The sequence below is a fragment of the Ctenopharyngodon idella genome, chromosome 16 (genome assembly GCF_019924925.1).
Source record: "Ctenopharyngodon idella isolate HZGC_01 chromosome 16, HZGC01, whole genome shotgun sequence".
NCBI classification, from domain to species: Eukaryota; Metazoa; Chordata; class Actinopteri; order Cypriniformes; family Xenocyprididae; genus Ctenopharyngodon; species Ctenopharyngodon idella.
The window spans coordinates 27,794,109-27,807,541 of record NC_067235.1 but is presented as its reverse complement, the minus strand read 5'-3'; the positions used below and the strand labels follow the sequence as shown (position 1 = coordinate 27,807,541).

Sequence of the window (13,433 nt, the reverse complement as noted above, 5' to 3'; positions counted from 1 at the left end):
CAATGGCCAGTCAAAAGTAGCCCAAAAATAGCCAAATGCAGTTTTTATACATAGCTGTGCCAGTTTAATTACTTTAATATCACAAGCACTTTTCTGCTATATCTCACAATTGCAACTTGTTTCTTATAATTCTCATTTAAAGGTAGGGTGGGCAATTTGTTTTATAATCACTTTTTGTTATACTGGTTGAAACTCTCTTCACATCCTGATAGCAATCAATCATAGAAGTGGTCTAAATATTAAAACATGTACATACGCAGGGGTGCACAATAAGTGGTGCGCATGCGTAGTAAAAATAAACGATGCGCACCAGAAAACGTGGAAGGAAGCGCTTTTGAGTACTAACATTTTTGGGGACCGGTTCACAGGGACACATTTACTTACTGGAGTAGGATGTTTCTCCATCTCTGGTAAGATAGCAATCAAGATGATAAGTGTGTTCTTTAATTATTAGGGGTGCAACGGATCGCAGTTAATCCGTGAACCGTACAGATAAGGTCCAATGGTTTGGCACATGTGATTCGCGGATTAACTGCTAAGTTTAACCATCATGGAGTGAAAGTTTATCATTTGGACGTGTTTTGTCTCGCCAATTAACACATTCAAGCGATTTTAAAAGCGGAAGAAGAGGTGAAAATCGGGACTCGCGAGCTGTTATCTGTGCCACACCTGAAGCGCGCACATGCAGAGCGAGAGAGGCGCTTTTCAGACAGCGCTGGAACACCGAATTGATTCCTCTTTCGCGTTTACTTTCACTTGAAGGGGCACGTACACACAAAATTGTACTTGCGTGCGGCAAGTATTCTCTCGGTTATGTCAATAGCGAACAGTTGAGAAAGAAACCGGATGTGTGTCAGTAAATTCAGTCCATGCGTGCGTTCTGTCTTAAAGTGACAGCAGCCTAATATTCTTGCTGTTTGTGTCATTAATGCTAGTAAAAAAAACAAAAAAAAAAACGTCATTATCATCATCTACCATGTTCAAGAGAAAAGAAGATAGTGAGGAGAGCAAAGTGTGAGTACCAAGCAACATCTCCAGGTGCTCCCTTGAGAACCAGACCAAAAAAGTTATGTGCATCCCTGTACATATGTCTTCTGTGGAAGTCTCAGGACCAAAAAATGTTCGTCCAATCATTGCGTTCAGTCCAAATGCAATGATACGATGTCCTATCTGCCTGTCAACATATGTATTTCCTCCATGCACCATGCTCGCTCAGTTCCATAAGGCTATACAGATTTGTAGACAGTCACGGATTGCCACAGACAAACAGCAGCTGCCTGCCTTTCACAGTTCCTCCTGAACCAAAACAACAAGCTTATGCTGCGTTCACTCCATATCGGAACTGTAATAACAAGATGGCAACCCGTGACGTTTACGTCCTTGGACTTGGATTGTGCGTTTCTGTCAACACTATCAACGCCGAAATCAATCTGCAGCAGTCAGGTGGTACAAGTAAGTTGTTTACTTTCATTATTATTGTAATATTGTGGCTTGAGACATGAGGTAATTTAACGCCGTCTCTCGTGACACTTTGCAGACTCTGCTGTGCGTGTTCATGTGTTTTGAAGGAGGCGTGGCTTTGGAGACGCTCTGAAGGGAGGGTGGGATTGTATGCTTTCAAAGCTAGTTTGCTATTGCTAGCCTCTCCGCAATTGCCTACCCTACCTTTAATATGATCTTATTATCCAGTGTGACTTTATTTCTCATAATTGTTACTTTATATTACCCAATGTGACTTTAAATCTCAGTAGCAATTTCATTTCTCATAATTGTGATTTTAATATCTTTCAGTGTAACAATTTTGAATTTATTAAATTTATTGTATAATAATTAAACTCAAATCTATATTTCATGCCTATTTATTCATTTGATAAATAGCTGTGTATGTCTGTGTAATATTATGCATATTACTACAACTTTTGTTCAGCTACTGAAGAATGGAGTAATGATTTAAATTGTCTTTAACTTATCAAAGACTTGTAAAAACAGAGGCTTTCCACAGACCCACATTTGAGGTATGACTCTTTAATTTTTGAAAGAGACTTTCACCTTTTGTTCTACAAGTAATATTACCTACTTAATTTACTCAGAAATCCATAACCACCATTGGAAATTTCCCAAGGGAAGCTCGAATATGCTAATTCTCTTTCATGTTTTAGGACTACAAACAAACAGCTCTGCTCTGTGGAAATCTGCAGCGCTTTTGAAGTTATGCATGCACAGATTCTTTATGGAACAATCTGTGGCCGGTTGCATAAATTGTTCATAACGTTTTCAAGTCAGTTACATAAAAATGTAGATTAGTCTAATTTGATACACAAAAGTATGAATGATTCTTGCCCCTTGACTAACGGTAAGTTGGTCATATTAAAACACAGTCTTAAAGGATTAGTTCACTTTCAAATGAAAATTAGCCCAAGCTTTACTCACCCTCAAGCCATCCTAGGTGTATATGACTCTCTTCTTTCTGATGAAAACAATCGGAGATAGTAATAAATATCCTGACGCATCCAAGCTTTATTATGGCAGTGAATGGGGGTCACTAGTATGAGCTGAAGAAAGTGCTTCCATCTACATCCATCCATCATAAACGTGTACTCCACACAGCTCCGGGGGGTTAATAAAGGCGTACAAAGAAAGTGTAAACTGGCGTTGCATCAGTTACACTTTTTCCGTAAGTTGAATAGGGAAGGCGTAGGACGTAGCGTAAGCTTTTTGAACTTCAAGAGTTTTACACTTTCTTCGTACGTTGAATACGCAAGACGGTCTGGCGGAGGCTGGATATTTTACTTCATAACTTGTTAAATATGGATTTTTTTTTTTACACAAACGCATCTTTTCACTTCAGAAAGCCTTTATTAACCCCCAGAGCCGTGTGGAGTACACGTTTATGATGGATGGATGTAGATGGAGGCACTTTTTTCAGCTCATACTAGTGTCCCCCATTTACTGCCATTATAAAGCTTGGATGCGTCAGGATATTCATTAATATTTCTCAGATCAGAAAGAAGAGAGTCATATACACCAGATGGCTTGAGGGTGAGTAAAGCTTGGGCTAATTTTCATTTGAAAATGAACTAATCCTTTAACACAAAGGCTATGTTTATGCAACTGGCCCCTGGACAGCAATATGTGACTCTTCTCACTGTCTGTGAGTATCTTCAGCTCTCCACCTCCATGTTCTTCATATGCATGATCACTGTTACTCACACATGAGTGGAGTCAGAGGGATAGCACTGTTGAGAAATGGGATCAATTGTCTTTTTCTCCATTAATGTCATTCCACGAGGCCGCAGCATGCTCCTTCTGTTGACAGAGCGACTCATGAAGAGCTTCTAATGTATGAAAATCATAATCCAAATGGCATATAATTATAATCATAAAAGCTGTTTGGTGGACTCTGAAATTCTCCTGCCGTCTGAATATATTTCATGCTCAATCTGGGTCACTAAATACCCCACGTCTCTAAGATACCATTTGGCTTCAGTTTCATGTTCTTAGTATAATATATTATAATTAAGACTTGTTTGTGTTTTGACATGCTCTTTTAAGTCAATAGTCAGGAGCGCTTTGCATAATAATGACAAATCCACTGGAACAGCCAGTAAGATGATTCTTTTTAAGCTTATAAAAGCACATCGAGAAAGGCAGGATTTTGAATACTGTCCTAAATAAAGTTGCATCTTGTTTTTTGCATGCAGGTAAACAGTGATGTCATAACGCAAACCTGCTTGTTGAGCAGCATCTGATTATGTCCAGTACTAAATCTCTCTATACGCTTCAGTGCTTTTATTTGTTATATTATATCCCATGAAATCCCATTATCTCATATACCTTAAGAAAAACAAACAAACCGCTCTGCATCTCAAGATTTATAAAGCATCACAGTCTGAGTGTGTGGCAAATGGCCTTGATACTTTAAAAAAGATGATTTTCTTTATTCTCATTCAGCTCAATCCTCTGTTATTTCCACCTGTCTGGGCACCAGAGGGTTTCATTCATCTCTGTTGTTTATTATCCTTCCCACTGGTGTTCTCCCTTTTTTAGAGACTTGTATGCATCCCTGTGTCCTTATTTCTCTTTTTTATTCCACCATAGATATCTGTTCTGTTTACTACCCCCACATATTTTATAAAATGAAGAGCTGGCATGTTTGTCACTGAATCTGTAGTCAATTAAAATGCAAATTTGATTAAAATCCACATGTTTTTCATTCTTCCATTTCTAAAAGGTCCCTTTTACATGTTTGACATTTATCAACACTGAAAATGTCAGCATGGAATGACCCTATTTACTTAATTCTACTTCTTCCCCTCCCCACCTTTCAGGTGTGTAAAACACTATTCTCTGATCCAATCAATTCCTAATGGAGGATCAAGTCCCATCCTACTTTTTCATTGAATATCTTGTTTCACTTAGAAAAATTTCAAATTACATCAGTTAGATTGGTTGTAAACCAGTCATGTTCATGTTGATTTTAAGTATCACTCAAATCATAAACTATCTGTGGGCGATGGAAGCTTGTTTCCAGCACGGAATAAAAAAAAAAGCGGAATTAAAACGGTAATTGCTGTTTTTTTGGGGGGTTTTTTTTGTTTTTTTAAGTTCACATCTCACAATTTTAATTTTTTTCCTTCAAATTTTCCTTCCTTCAAACTTGCAATTGCGAGGAAAAAAAGTGAGAATTCGCAAAATTCGCAATTAGCCTACCTTTTTTTAATGTTTTATACAGTGGCGGAAACATATAGTATAGTGGGCCAACTCAAGCTTGATCATTTTAAGTAAAATGCTACATGCACATCTTTCTACATCATTTTAAGTGTCTTTACATTTTCATTTTAACTAAATTTAAAGTGCCCCTATTATGCTTTTTTTTAAAGGGATAGTTCACCCAAAAATTTGATGTTTATCTGCTTACCCCCATGGGCTTCCAAGATGTAGGTGACTTTGTTTCTTCAGTAGAACACAAATGATGATTTTTAACTCCAACCGTTGCGGTCTGTCAGTCGTATAATACTTGTCAATGGTAACTCCATCTATAAGAGTCAAAAAAACATGCACAGACAAATCCAAATTAAACCCTGTGGCTCGTGACGACACATTGATGTCCTAAGACACGAAACGATCGGTTTGTGTGAGAAACCGAACAATATTTATATCATTTTTTACCTCTAATGCACCACTATGTCCAACTGCCTTGAGCGCATGCACGGCATCCGGTGCGTGAGGTGTGTACGTGCTCTGGCGTAGTGTAAAGGATTAGTCCACTTTCAAATAAAATTTTCCTGATAATTTACTCACCCCCATGTCATCCAAGATGTTCATGTCTTTCTTTCTTCAGTCGAAAAGAAATTAAGGTTTTTGAAGAAAACATTATAGGATTATTCTCCTTATAGTGGACTTCAATGGTCTCTCCAAACGGTTGAAGGTCAAAATTACAGTTTCAGTGCAGCTTCAAAGGGCTTTAAATGATACCAGATGAGGATTAAGGGTCTTATCTAGCGAAACGATCGGCCATTTTCCTAAAAAATACAAATGTATATGCTTTATAAACACAAATGATCGCCTTGCACGTGCTTCCGCTTTCCGTATTCTTCAAAAAGCTTACGCTGTATGTCCTATGCCTTCCCTATTCTACTTACGGAAAAAACGGAACTGGCGCCGCATTCGTTTATAAAGCATATACAATTGTATTTTTCAAGAAAATGACCGATCGTTTCGCTGGATAAGACCCTTAATCCTCATCTGGTATCATTTAAAGCCCTTTGAAGCTGCACTGAAACTGTAATTTTGACCTTCAACCGTTTGGAGAGACCACTATAAGTCCACTATTAGGAGAATAATCCTGTAATGTTTTCATCAAAAACCTTCATTTCTTTTCGACCAAAGAAAGAAAGACATGAACATCTTGGATGACATGGGGGTGAGTAAATTATCAGGAAAATTTTATTTGAAAGTGGACTAATCCTTTAAACTAGGCCAGAGCGCGTACACACCTCACGCACCGGATGCCGTGCGTGTGCTCAAGGCAGTTGGACATAGTGGTGTATTAGAGGTAAAAAATGATATAAATATTGTTCGGTTTCCTCGCACAAACTCGTTTCGTGTCTTAGGACATCAATGTGTCGTCACGAGCCATAGGGTTTAATTTGGATTTTTCTGTGCATGTTTTTTTTTACTCTCATAGATTGTGTTCCCATTGACATGCATTATACGACTGACAGACTGCAACGGTTGGAGTTAAAAATCATCATTTTTGTTCTACTGAAGAAACAAAGTCACCTACATCTTGGATGCCCTGGGGGTAAGCAGATAAACATCAAATTTTCATTTTTGGGTGAACTATCCCTTTAAGGTTCCTAATATTGTTTTAGGAGTCTCCTACAACAGGTTTACATGCATGCAAGGTCAAAAAACTCTTTCGTTTTCTCATATTATACATTTGATTTTTACCTCAGTTCTCAACGATTCGTAAACGATTCGTTAGAAGCAGTTTGAAGAATCAGTCTTTCTAAACCGCTCCTTTCCGTGAGCCTACACTGATCTGATTGGTCAGCTGGCCCAATCCTTTGTGGTTGGTCTCAGAGCCGTTAAATATGAATAAATATGTTTTTCAACGGCTACTGCGCACACCGCGTCCCGGAAACGAAACGCCCATTCCCATAACTGAGTGACAGCTATCAATTCGCAAGACACTGTATACAATGTATGGACAGAAAAGATGGCATTGACTTTACCGTATCAATTCGAGCCCGAGCCCGACGATGAAACGTCTAAAGTAGTCGATCAACCAGAAACTGATTCGCGTTCACAACTGGAGTACGACGTTTCTATATGGTAAGTGTCACCTTAGTTTGCTTTATGTGTAAGACATGATAGCAGCGTCACTGTTATACTTAATGTAGGTGCATCTGTGGAAACTGTATCAGAATGCCAAGCGAAGCTGAAAACCTCTAACATAAGATAAACATTTAGACCAGATGTGTACAGAGACTTTTTTGCCATAACTATTAACAAAGAAAAATGGCTATATCATTGTTTGACATTACAATGAGTGTTTACTGTTTACAGAGAGAATACTTAAACCAGTTAGCGCAAACTAGCATGTTAACGTCCTATTACAATACAGATAGAGCTCCATACTCTTAATAAAAACGCAGAGGAAAAAAAATGTTTGTTTTGTATGTTGTAAACTTCCACGTTAGCCGAGCACAAAGGTGAATAGCTGATAATGCATTACACTTTGTAAACAAAAGTCGTGCTCCATCCTTGATCATTACTCCAAGTAATAAGACAGACAAGCAGCATTAATCGACACATTTTTAGACAATATTGGACCCACATCTGAATAGCAGAACTACAGAAATGAGAGTTAGCAGGAGACAGACTAGGGTGTACATTACAGAACATAACATACAAAACTACAAATTTTGAACAATCGCTAGAAAATATAAACATTATTATTAATCATACTTACAGGTTGAGATTCAGAGGACCAAGCTGGTCTAAATAAACTGGGCACTGATCCAAAGTGTTTTGTGAATCCTGTGTTGAACCAAAGACTGGTTGAACTCCCTGAGGTTTGAGAAGTAGTCGTCAGTAAAATGACGGGAACACAACAAAAGTACGCCACAACGAAATGGCTTGGGATTAGTTTTACAAAACGACTCGTTTAATTGACTTAGAGTCGACTCTTACTTTTGAGAGACAATAACTTTATATACGGTGCACTTTCAGATTTAAAACTTTGTAGGATGTTTTAATTCACTTAGAACTATGTTACACACTACATGAAAGGTAATTTTCAAAAATCCATAATAGGGGCACTTTAAATGCCTTTGCGAGCTATTCATTATTGACACTTCACCTCACATCAACAGTATAAATGTATTGATTTAGTGTCATCGCTGCACCAAAGAGCATTTGACAAACAGATGATTTACCTTCATAATAAATTCACGCATCAGGAGCTACGTACAAAGATGATAAAATGATTTTCTTCCCCATGTGATTTAGAGAGAGAAAATCATCTTTCATTACCAAACAAAAAGACATCAGCCTCTGAACTGCTGATTGTTTATAACCCAGTGACAAGCTCTTTTTCAAGGATTGATTGCTATGTTCTCAGCATTTATTGTTGGATAGATTCTCAGATGAGCCACAGAAGAGGATTCTAAGTCCAGCTGGTCTGGTTTGCTGGTTTTAGAGCAGTTTTGGACATTTGTTAGCTGTGCAGGCTGAAAGAGCCAGCTGAACGCCAGCTTGGCCAAACAGATGATTATAAATATGCTCATTTCTTTCAATAGCAAAAATGAATGGCAAAATAAAAAAAAAAAAAAAAAAAAATTACATTACATTATGGAGTATTTCACATTAGAAGGCCGATGTCTAATTAGGTAGCTCACAAGATTTTAGAACAGAGCCATTTATGATTCAGATATAAACACATTTATGTACCATATCTTCATTGTATTGCTAGTTCAGGCCTTGCAGGATGAAAATGCATTGAGAACCTATTATTTTAGGTCCACCTGTTTTTTTTTTTATTATTATTATTTTAGTCTTGACTGAACTTAAATGTCAGGTTGGCATAGTTTAAAATTAAAAACCATGGTTTCAGTGTAGGCCTATTTGAACTTAAAGGAGACCTATAATGCCCCTTTTACAAGATGTAATATAAGTCTTTGGTGTCTCCAGAATGTGTCTGTGAAGTTTCAGCTCAAAATACCCAACAGATCATTTATTATAGCTTGTCAAATTTGACCCTGGGTGTGACCAAAAACATGCCGTTTTTGTGTGTGTCCCTTTAAATGCAAATGAGCTGCTGCTCCTGGCTGCTTTCCAGAAGAAGGTAGAGCTTGCGCTTCGGTTGCTCAACAACAACAAAGCTGGAGAATCTCACGCAGCCAAAATACGATTGTCAGTAACGGTGTTCAGCCTTACATTGTTCAAACTGGAGTCGGACACTGATGGAGAGACTCAGGAAGAAGTGCAACTGGACATTTCTGAATGGTTAGTTGATTAATTTAAGTAGTTGCCGTGGAGTTGATTCAACTCATGTTAACCTTTAGTGCAAATCCAGCATTGAATTGACTGTCGTTTGTGAAGCAGTCCGGCGTAAAAAGACGGCATGTTAACAACACTCTACTACAACAACTCTTCCTCTTTTCTAAAGCAGCCCAACATGGCCTCACCCCCTTTGTTGCGTGTTCTTGGGGGCAGGGTTTATGTAAATTTTAGGGTTAGTGATGTCACTAACCCGGGAAGAAGCTCGTTGTAGTCCTTAAACAGCGAATTCTTTAAAAGAAAATATCTCCTTTTGCATTGCACTTTGAGCGTCGTAACTTTTCAGAACTTAGTATGCAAATAAGTAAATTATTTTAGGACCAGGGGCTGTATATCCCATCCTATCTGTTTGTTCATTTCAGTTAGAAAAAAAGAAGCCAATTGGTCAAGAATTAAGATAGGAAATTTCTACTACAGCCCCAGATACAATTTTTTTTACAGTGTATTTCCCCCTGCATGAAAATATTTCATGATAATACTCTCAAGGTGTTGCTTTCGTTTAAGCTGTTCTTTTCCTCCCATGATACACAGTCATTTAATCTGGCAACTGTCATTGTGCCATTGCAGGTTCATTACACATGAAGGAGTTCCCCTGGAGCCCGAACTGTCCATCAGCAGTCTCTGCGGTCTCCTGTTGCCCCTATTGCTTGTCACAACGTGGTCTTCCTTACACCAGAACGAAGCATCCGAGTGTGACCTCTGGTCAGCTGGAGTGCGGTCGACCAATGAGGCGGATAGACAGAGACACCAGATAATCCTCCCCCGATGCCTCATTAGAAGAAGATGATGAAAAATATAGGGGAGAAATGACAGCAGGCTTGATTGCACAGTGCGTAAAAGTGCTTCATTTACTGCTGTCGATGCTAAAAGGCCTCCAAATTGTTCCATAATTAAAGCAGGAGGCGTAGTTATGCCTGTTTGAAATTCATACAGCGAGATAGGGTCTCAGGAGGAGCTTTAGTTTTCATGTGGTTTTGAGGCGCTGGTTTTAAATGTTCAATCAGCACGGCAAATTCAAGAAGGAAAGCCCTCGGGTCTGCTGTCGTTCATGAACTGCTGCTCTCCTCCTACAACTCGCCGCTCCTCGGCTTTGTGCAATAATGGACCTCTATCTTATTGTACCAGTGTTTTGTTCCATGTTCCCCAACATATTAACAAAGACTTATTGCCTGCGAATGCAATTATCTGCAAAGCTGCAGAGGACATTAAACCCCACACTTCGGTAGGCAGCATAGTCAGGCTCACCATATTCATAATCCACAGGAGTTTAATTAATCAGAAAGTTATACTGTTTTGCAGAGTGGGGGTTGTGCTTCAGATCAGTTTATGACAGCAGATAAATCTCGTTCTCTCTTGCCTACGCTCTTGTGCGGTGGACTAACTAAAATATTAATGGAGCTCATAGGCTTTGGGACATCTCCCATAATGAATACATGATCATCGGTAACTGTCCCCAGCCCCTCACCCCGTTTCTTTCTGGCAGGGACTGAATTTTTCAATCCCTGAAACTGATTGGTCTGTAATAATTGCTATATTTGCCCCTTCCGTTCTCATCTCCTGTCTGAATTGTGACTGATAGACGTGGATATTAATTGGAATGGTGGAGCAGAATTGTGTGGATAGGTGAGGAAGTGGCTGTGCTTGGCCCAATTAGAAGTACTGTCACTCATCACCTGTCGTACACCTGTCCTGCAAACTCAAGTGAAGACTGCAGCGTTAGAGTGACTCCTCGAGATGCGGTGACCCTTTCCAACTGAGGCCATGTACAAATTCTGCTTTATTTCTGGAGAAAATCAAGACTGTGTTAGAAGGTTTTATATATATACCTTATATATTTTTATTTTATATATACAATCATATTTAAATAAAATATTACAAATGTATTTTTTTATATAAAACATACACTTTTAATTTTATACATACACGCACACACACACACACACACACATATATATATGAATACATATTTTTTAAATGTGTTTTAAACAAAATATATACATTTTTTTTCATATATATTATGTAAAATATTTTATAAACTTTTAGTATTTATTTATTTTATATATATTTATGTTCTTATTTAAATGAAAATATATAAAATAAAATATTTAAATATTACATATGTTTGTTATATTTTGTAAGGAGACTTTAAAAAACTTTTAAAGGTAGGGTTTTTCATAAACATTTTTAGTTTTACTTGTTATACGTATATCTTGGAAGTCTCAGAACCAAAAAATAGACTTCACACTTCATCAGTGCGTTTCATGAGGCTATGCAGTGTTGTAGATACTCACCAAGCACCAAAAACAAACATCAGCCACCTTTTACAGTTCCTCCTGACCAAAAGCAACAAGCTTATGCTACGTTCACGCCATAACTAATTACGAGATGGTAACCTGTGATGTTCTACTCGGAGCAGTTCACATCCTCAGCGTTTCTATGACAACACTATCAATGCAGAAATTAATCTGCAGCAGTCAGGTGGTAGGCCTACAAGTCAGTGCTCTAAGTTGTTTACGTTCATTATTATTGTAATGTTATGTGCTTTGAGATATGAGGTAATTTAGCGCCGTCTCTCGTGACGCTTTGCAGACTCTGCATGTTCATGTGTTTTGAAGGTGTTACTTTGGAGAACACTCTGAAGGGAGGGTGGGACCAAAGTCCCTTTAAGACAAGTCATTTCACTTGGCGGCCATCTTTGAAATGCCTCTCAGACATGCAAGTGCATCTCTTTGAATGAGGAAACATCAAATTCTCAAAAGCTCTTCGCCAAACTTTCAATTAAATTTCACATTTAAATCACCAATCAAATCTTACTACAACTGTCTCAAATTTTGTTTCTAAAAACGCTCAAATCATGATAAAAAACGGCATTTTTCAGGCTGGATCAAGCTAATGCGCATGCAGTTGTAAGTCCTCGTCTCCATAGGAAGTTCGCGTCTGACTGGAACCAAAGAATATACACTAACAGGAAGCGACACTCAATAGAACGTTCCGTTGCAACACCGGCGCCCAGCAGCAACCCTGCGTTTCCGCCATTTTGTGGTGAAAGCGACTCGGCAGTCCACTAGTTTCTATGGCAATATCAGCTGCTTTGTTAAAAAAAAAAAAAAAAAAAAAAAAAAAAACGTACATTAAAGCTGAAATCAGACTTGAATGATGATAACACCGAATAAAATACTATCACTAATCATCAAATCCTTTTAACAGTTTATTTTACGCACTTTGTGCTTCCACTTTTTTTCACAAAACCTTTGCTCTCTAGAAACCCAGTCAGTTTGGGTTAAAATTCTTTAAAAGATCTAGTATTAGCATTATAAACACTGAATTAATGCCAGCATATGAAATGGGAATGTTGAACAATAAATATATGAATATAACAGCTTGATTTTGAAGTTTTGTCTAATGTCCGTTAAAGCAAAAGTGTCCAAAAGTGGGAATTATGCGATAACGGACACAGGAATGCATCATGTATTACAAGATCGTTGTAGCGTGATCCATTAAAACGTACAATATATATATTCAATTCAGACCTAGTGGAGTGATACTATTATTACTATTACTCCACTAGGTCTGATCTATATTGTTCGCTGCAAACATGATGATCTTAAATGTATTAATTATTAATTTACTATTAATAAATGTGTAAAGTTGCATAAAATGGAAATACTCAATAAAGTAGGCTAACTACGTTACCTCAGATGGTTGAATGGTTGGATTCCACAACTGGTAAAATAAAACATATATAAGACAATACAACATTTACTGTAGATGCCATAAAATTTACTGATGATTTATTTTGAAAAATGTTCTTTTGCGCTTCTGATTTGGCAGTGAAATTCGCAATTTTTGGTGCGTAAGATGTGAAGGATTCTATGGTCCAGTTAGTAGATTTTCACCCCATAATGGCGGCCGTGCTACCGGAGCGCCATCTAGTGGCTGTTGCCCAAAAAGTATCAGAGTGCCAATTTACCAATCGGCGATTGGCTCTTATTTAGAAGGCGGGAGTTATTTCGCCATATTGCGCGTTGCACTTTCTCCCATTCATAATTATTTATAGGAGTGCACCGTCTTTCTCTATATAAAGTCTATGGTGGGATCTAATGCTTTCAAAGCTAACTTGCTATTGCTAGACTCTGAATTGCCTAGCCTACTCTACCTTTAAAAAAAATCGTAATTATTCCAAACTTTCGACCGGTAGTATATCTTTTTTATTACCAGACAATAGTACGTTAACAGGAAATACTTGTGTAATGCTTGTGTAAAAGAGGGGATGCTAACTGCTAAACTATGGCAACATGCAATTTTTACTTAACAGGGGAATATTGCAGAATTAAGCACAATATGAAAAACAGCTTACGGATTCATAA

At 37.9% G+C, this 13,433-nt stretch overlaps 1 protein-coding gene across 1 annotated transcript in view; it reads left to right on the top strand.

Moving 5' to 3' along the window:
• Nucleotides 1-13,152: 13,152 nt before the first annotated feature.
• kcnj21 (potassium inwardly rectifying channel subfamily J member 21) overlaps nucleotides 13,153-13,433 on the top strand; it is a 45,371-nt gene continuing 45,090 nt past the window's right edge. Inside the window, exon 1 of the mRNA XM_051864718.1 lies at nucleotides 13,153-13,260. The gene's annotated coding sequence lies outside the window, so the exon portion shown is untranslated. The remainder of the gene's footprint in view (nucleotides 13,261-13,433) is intronic.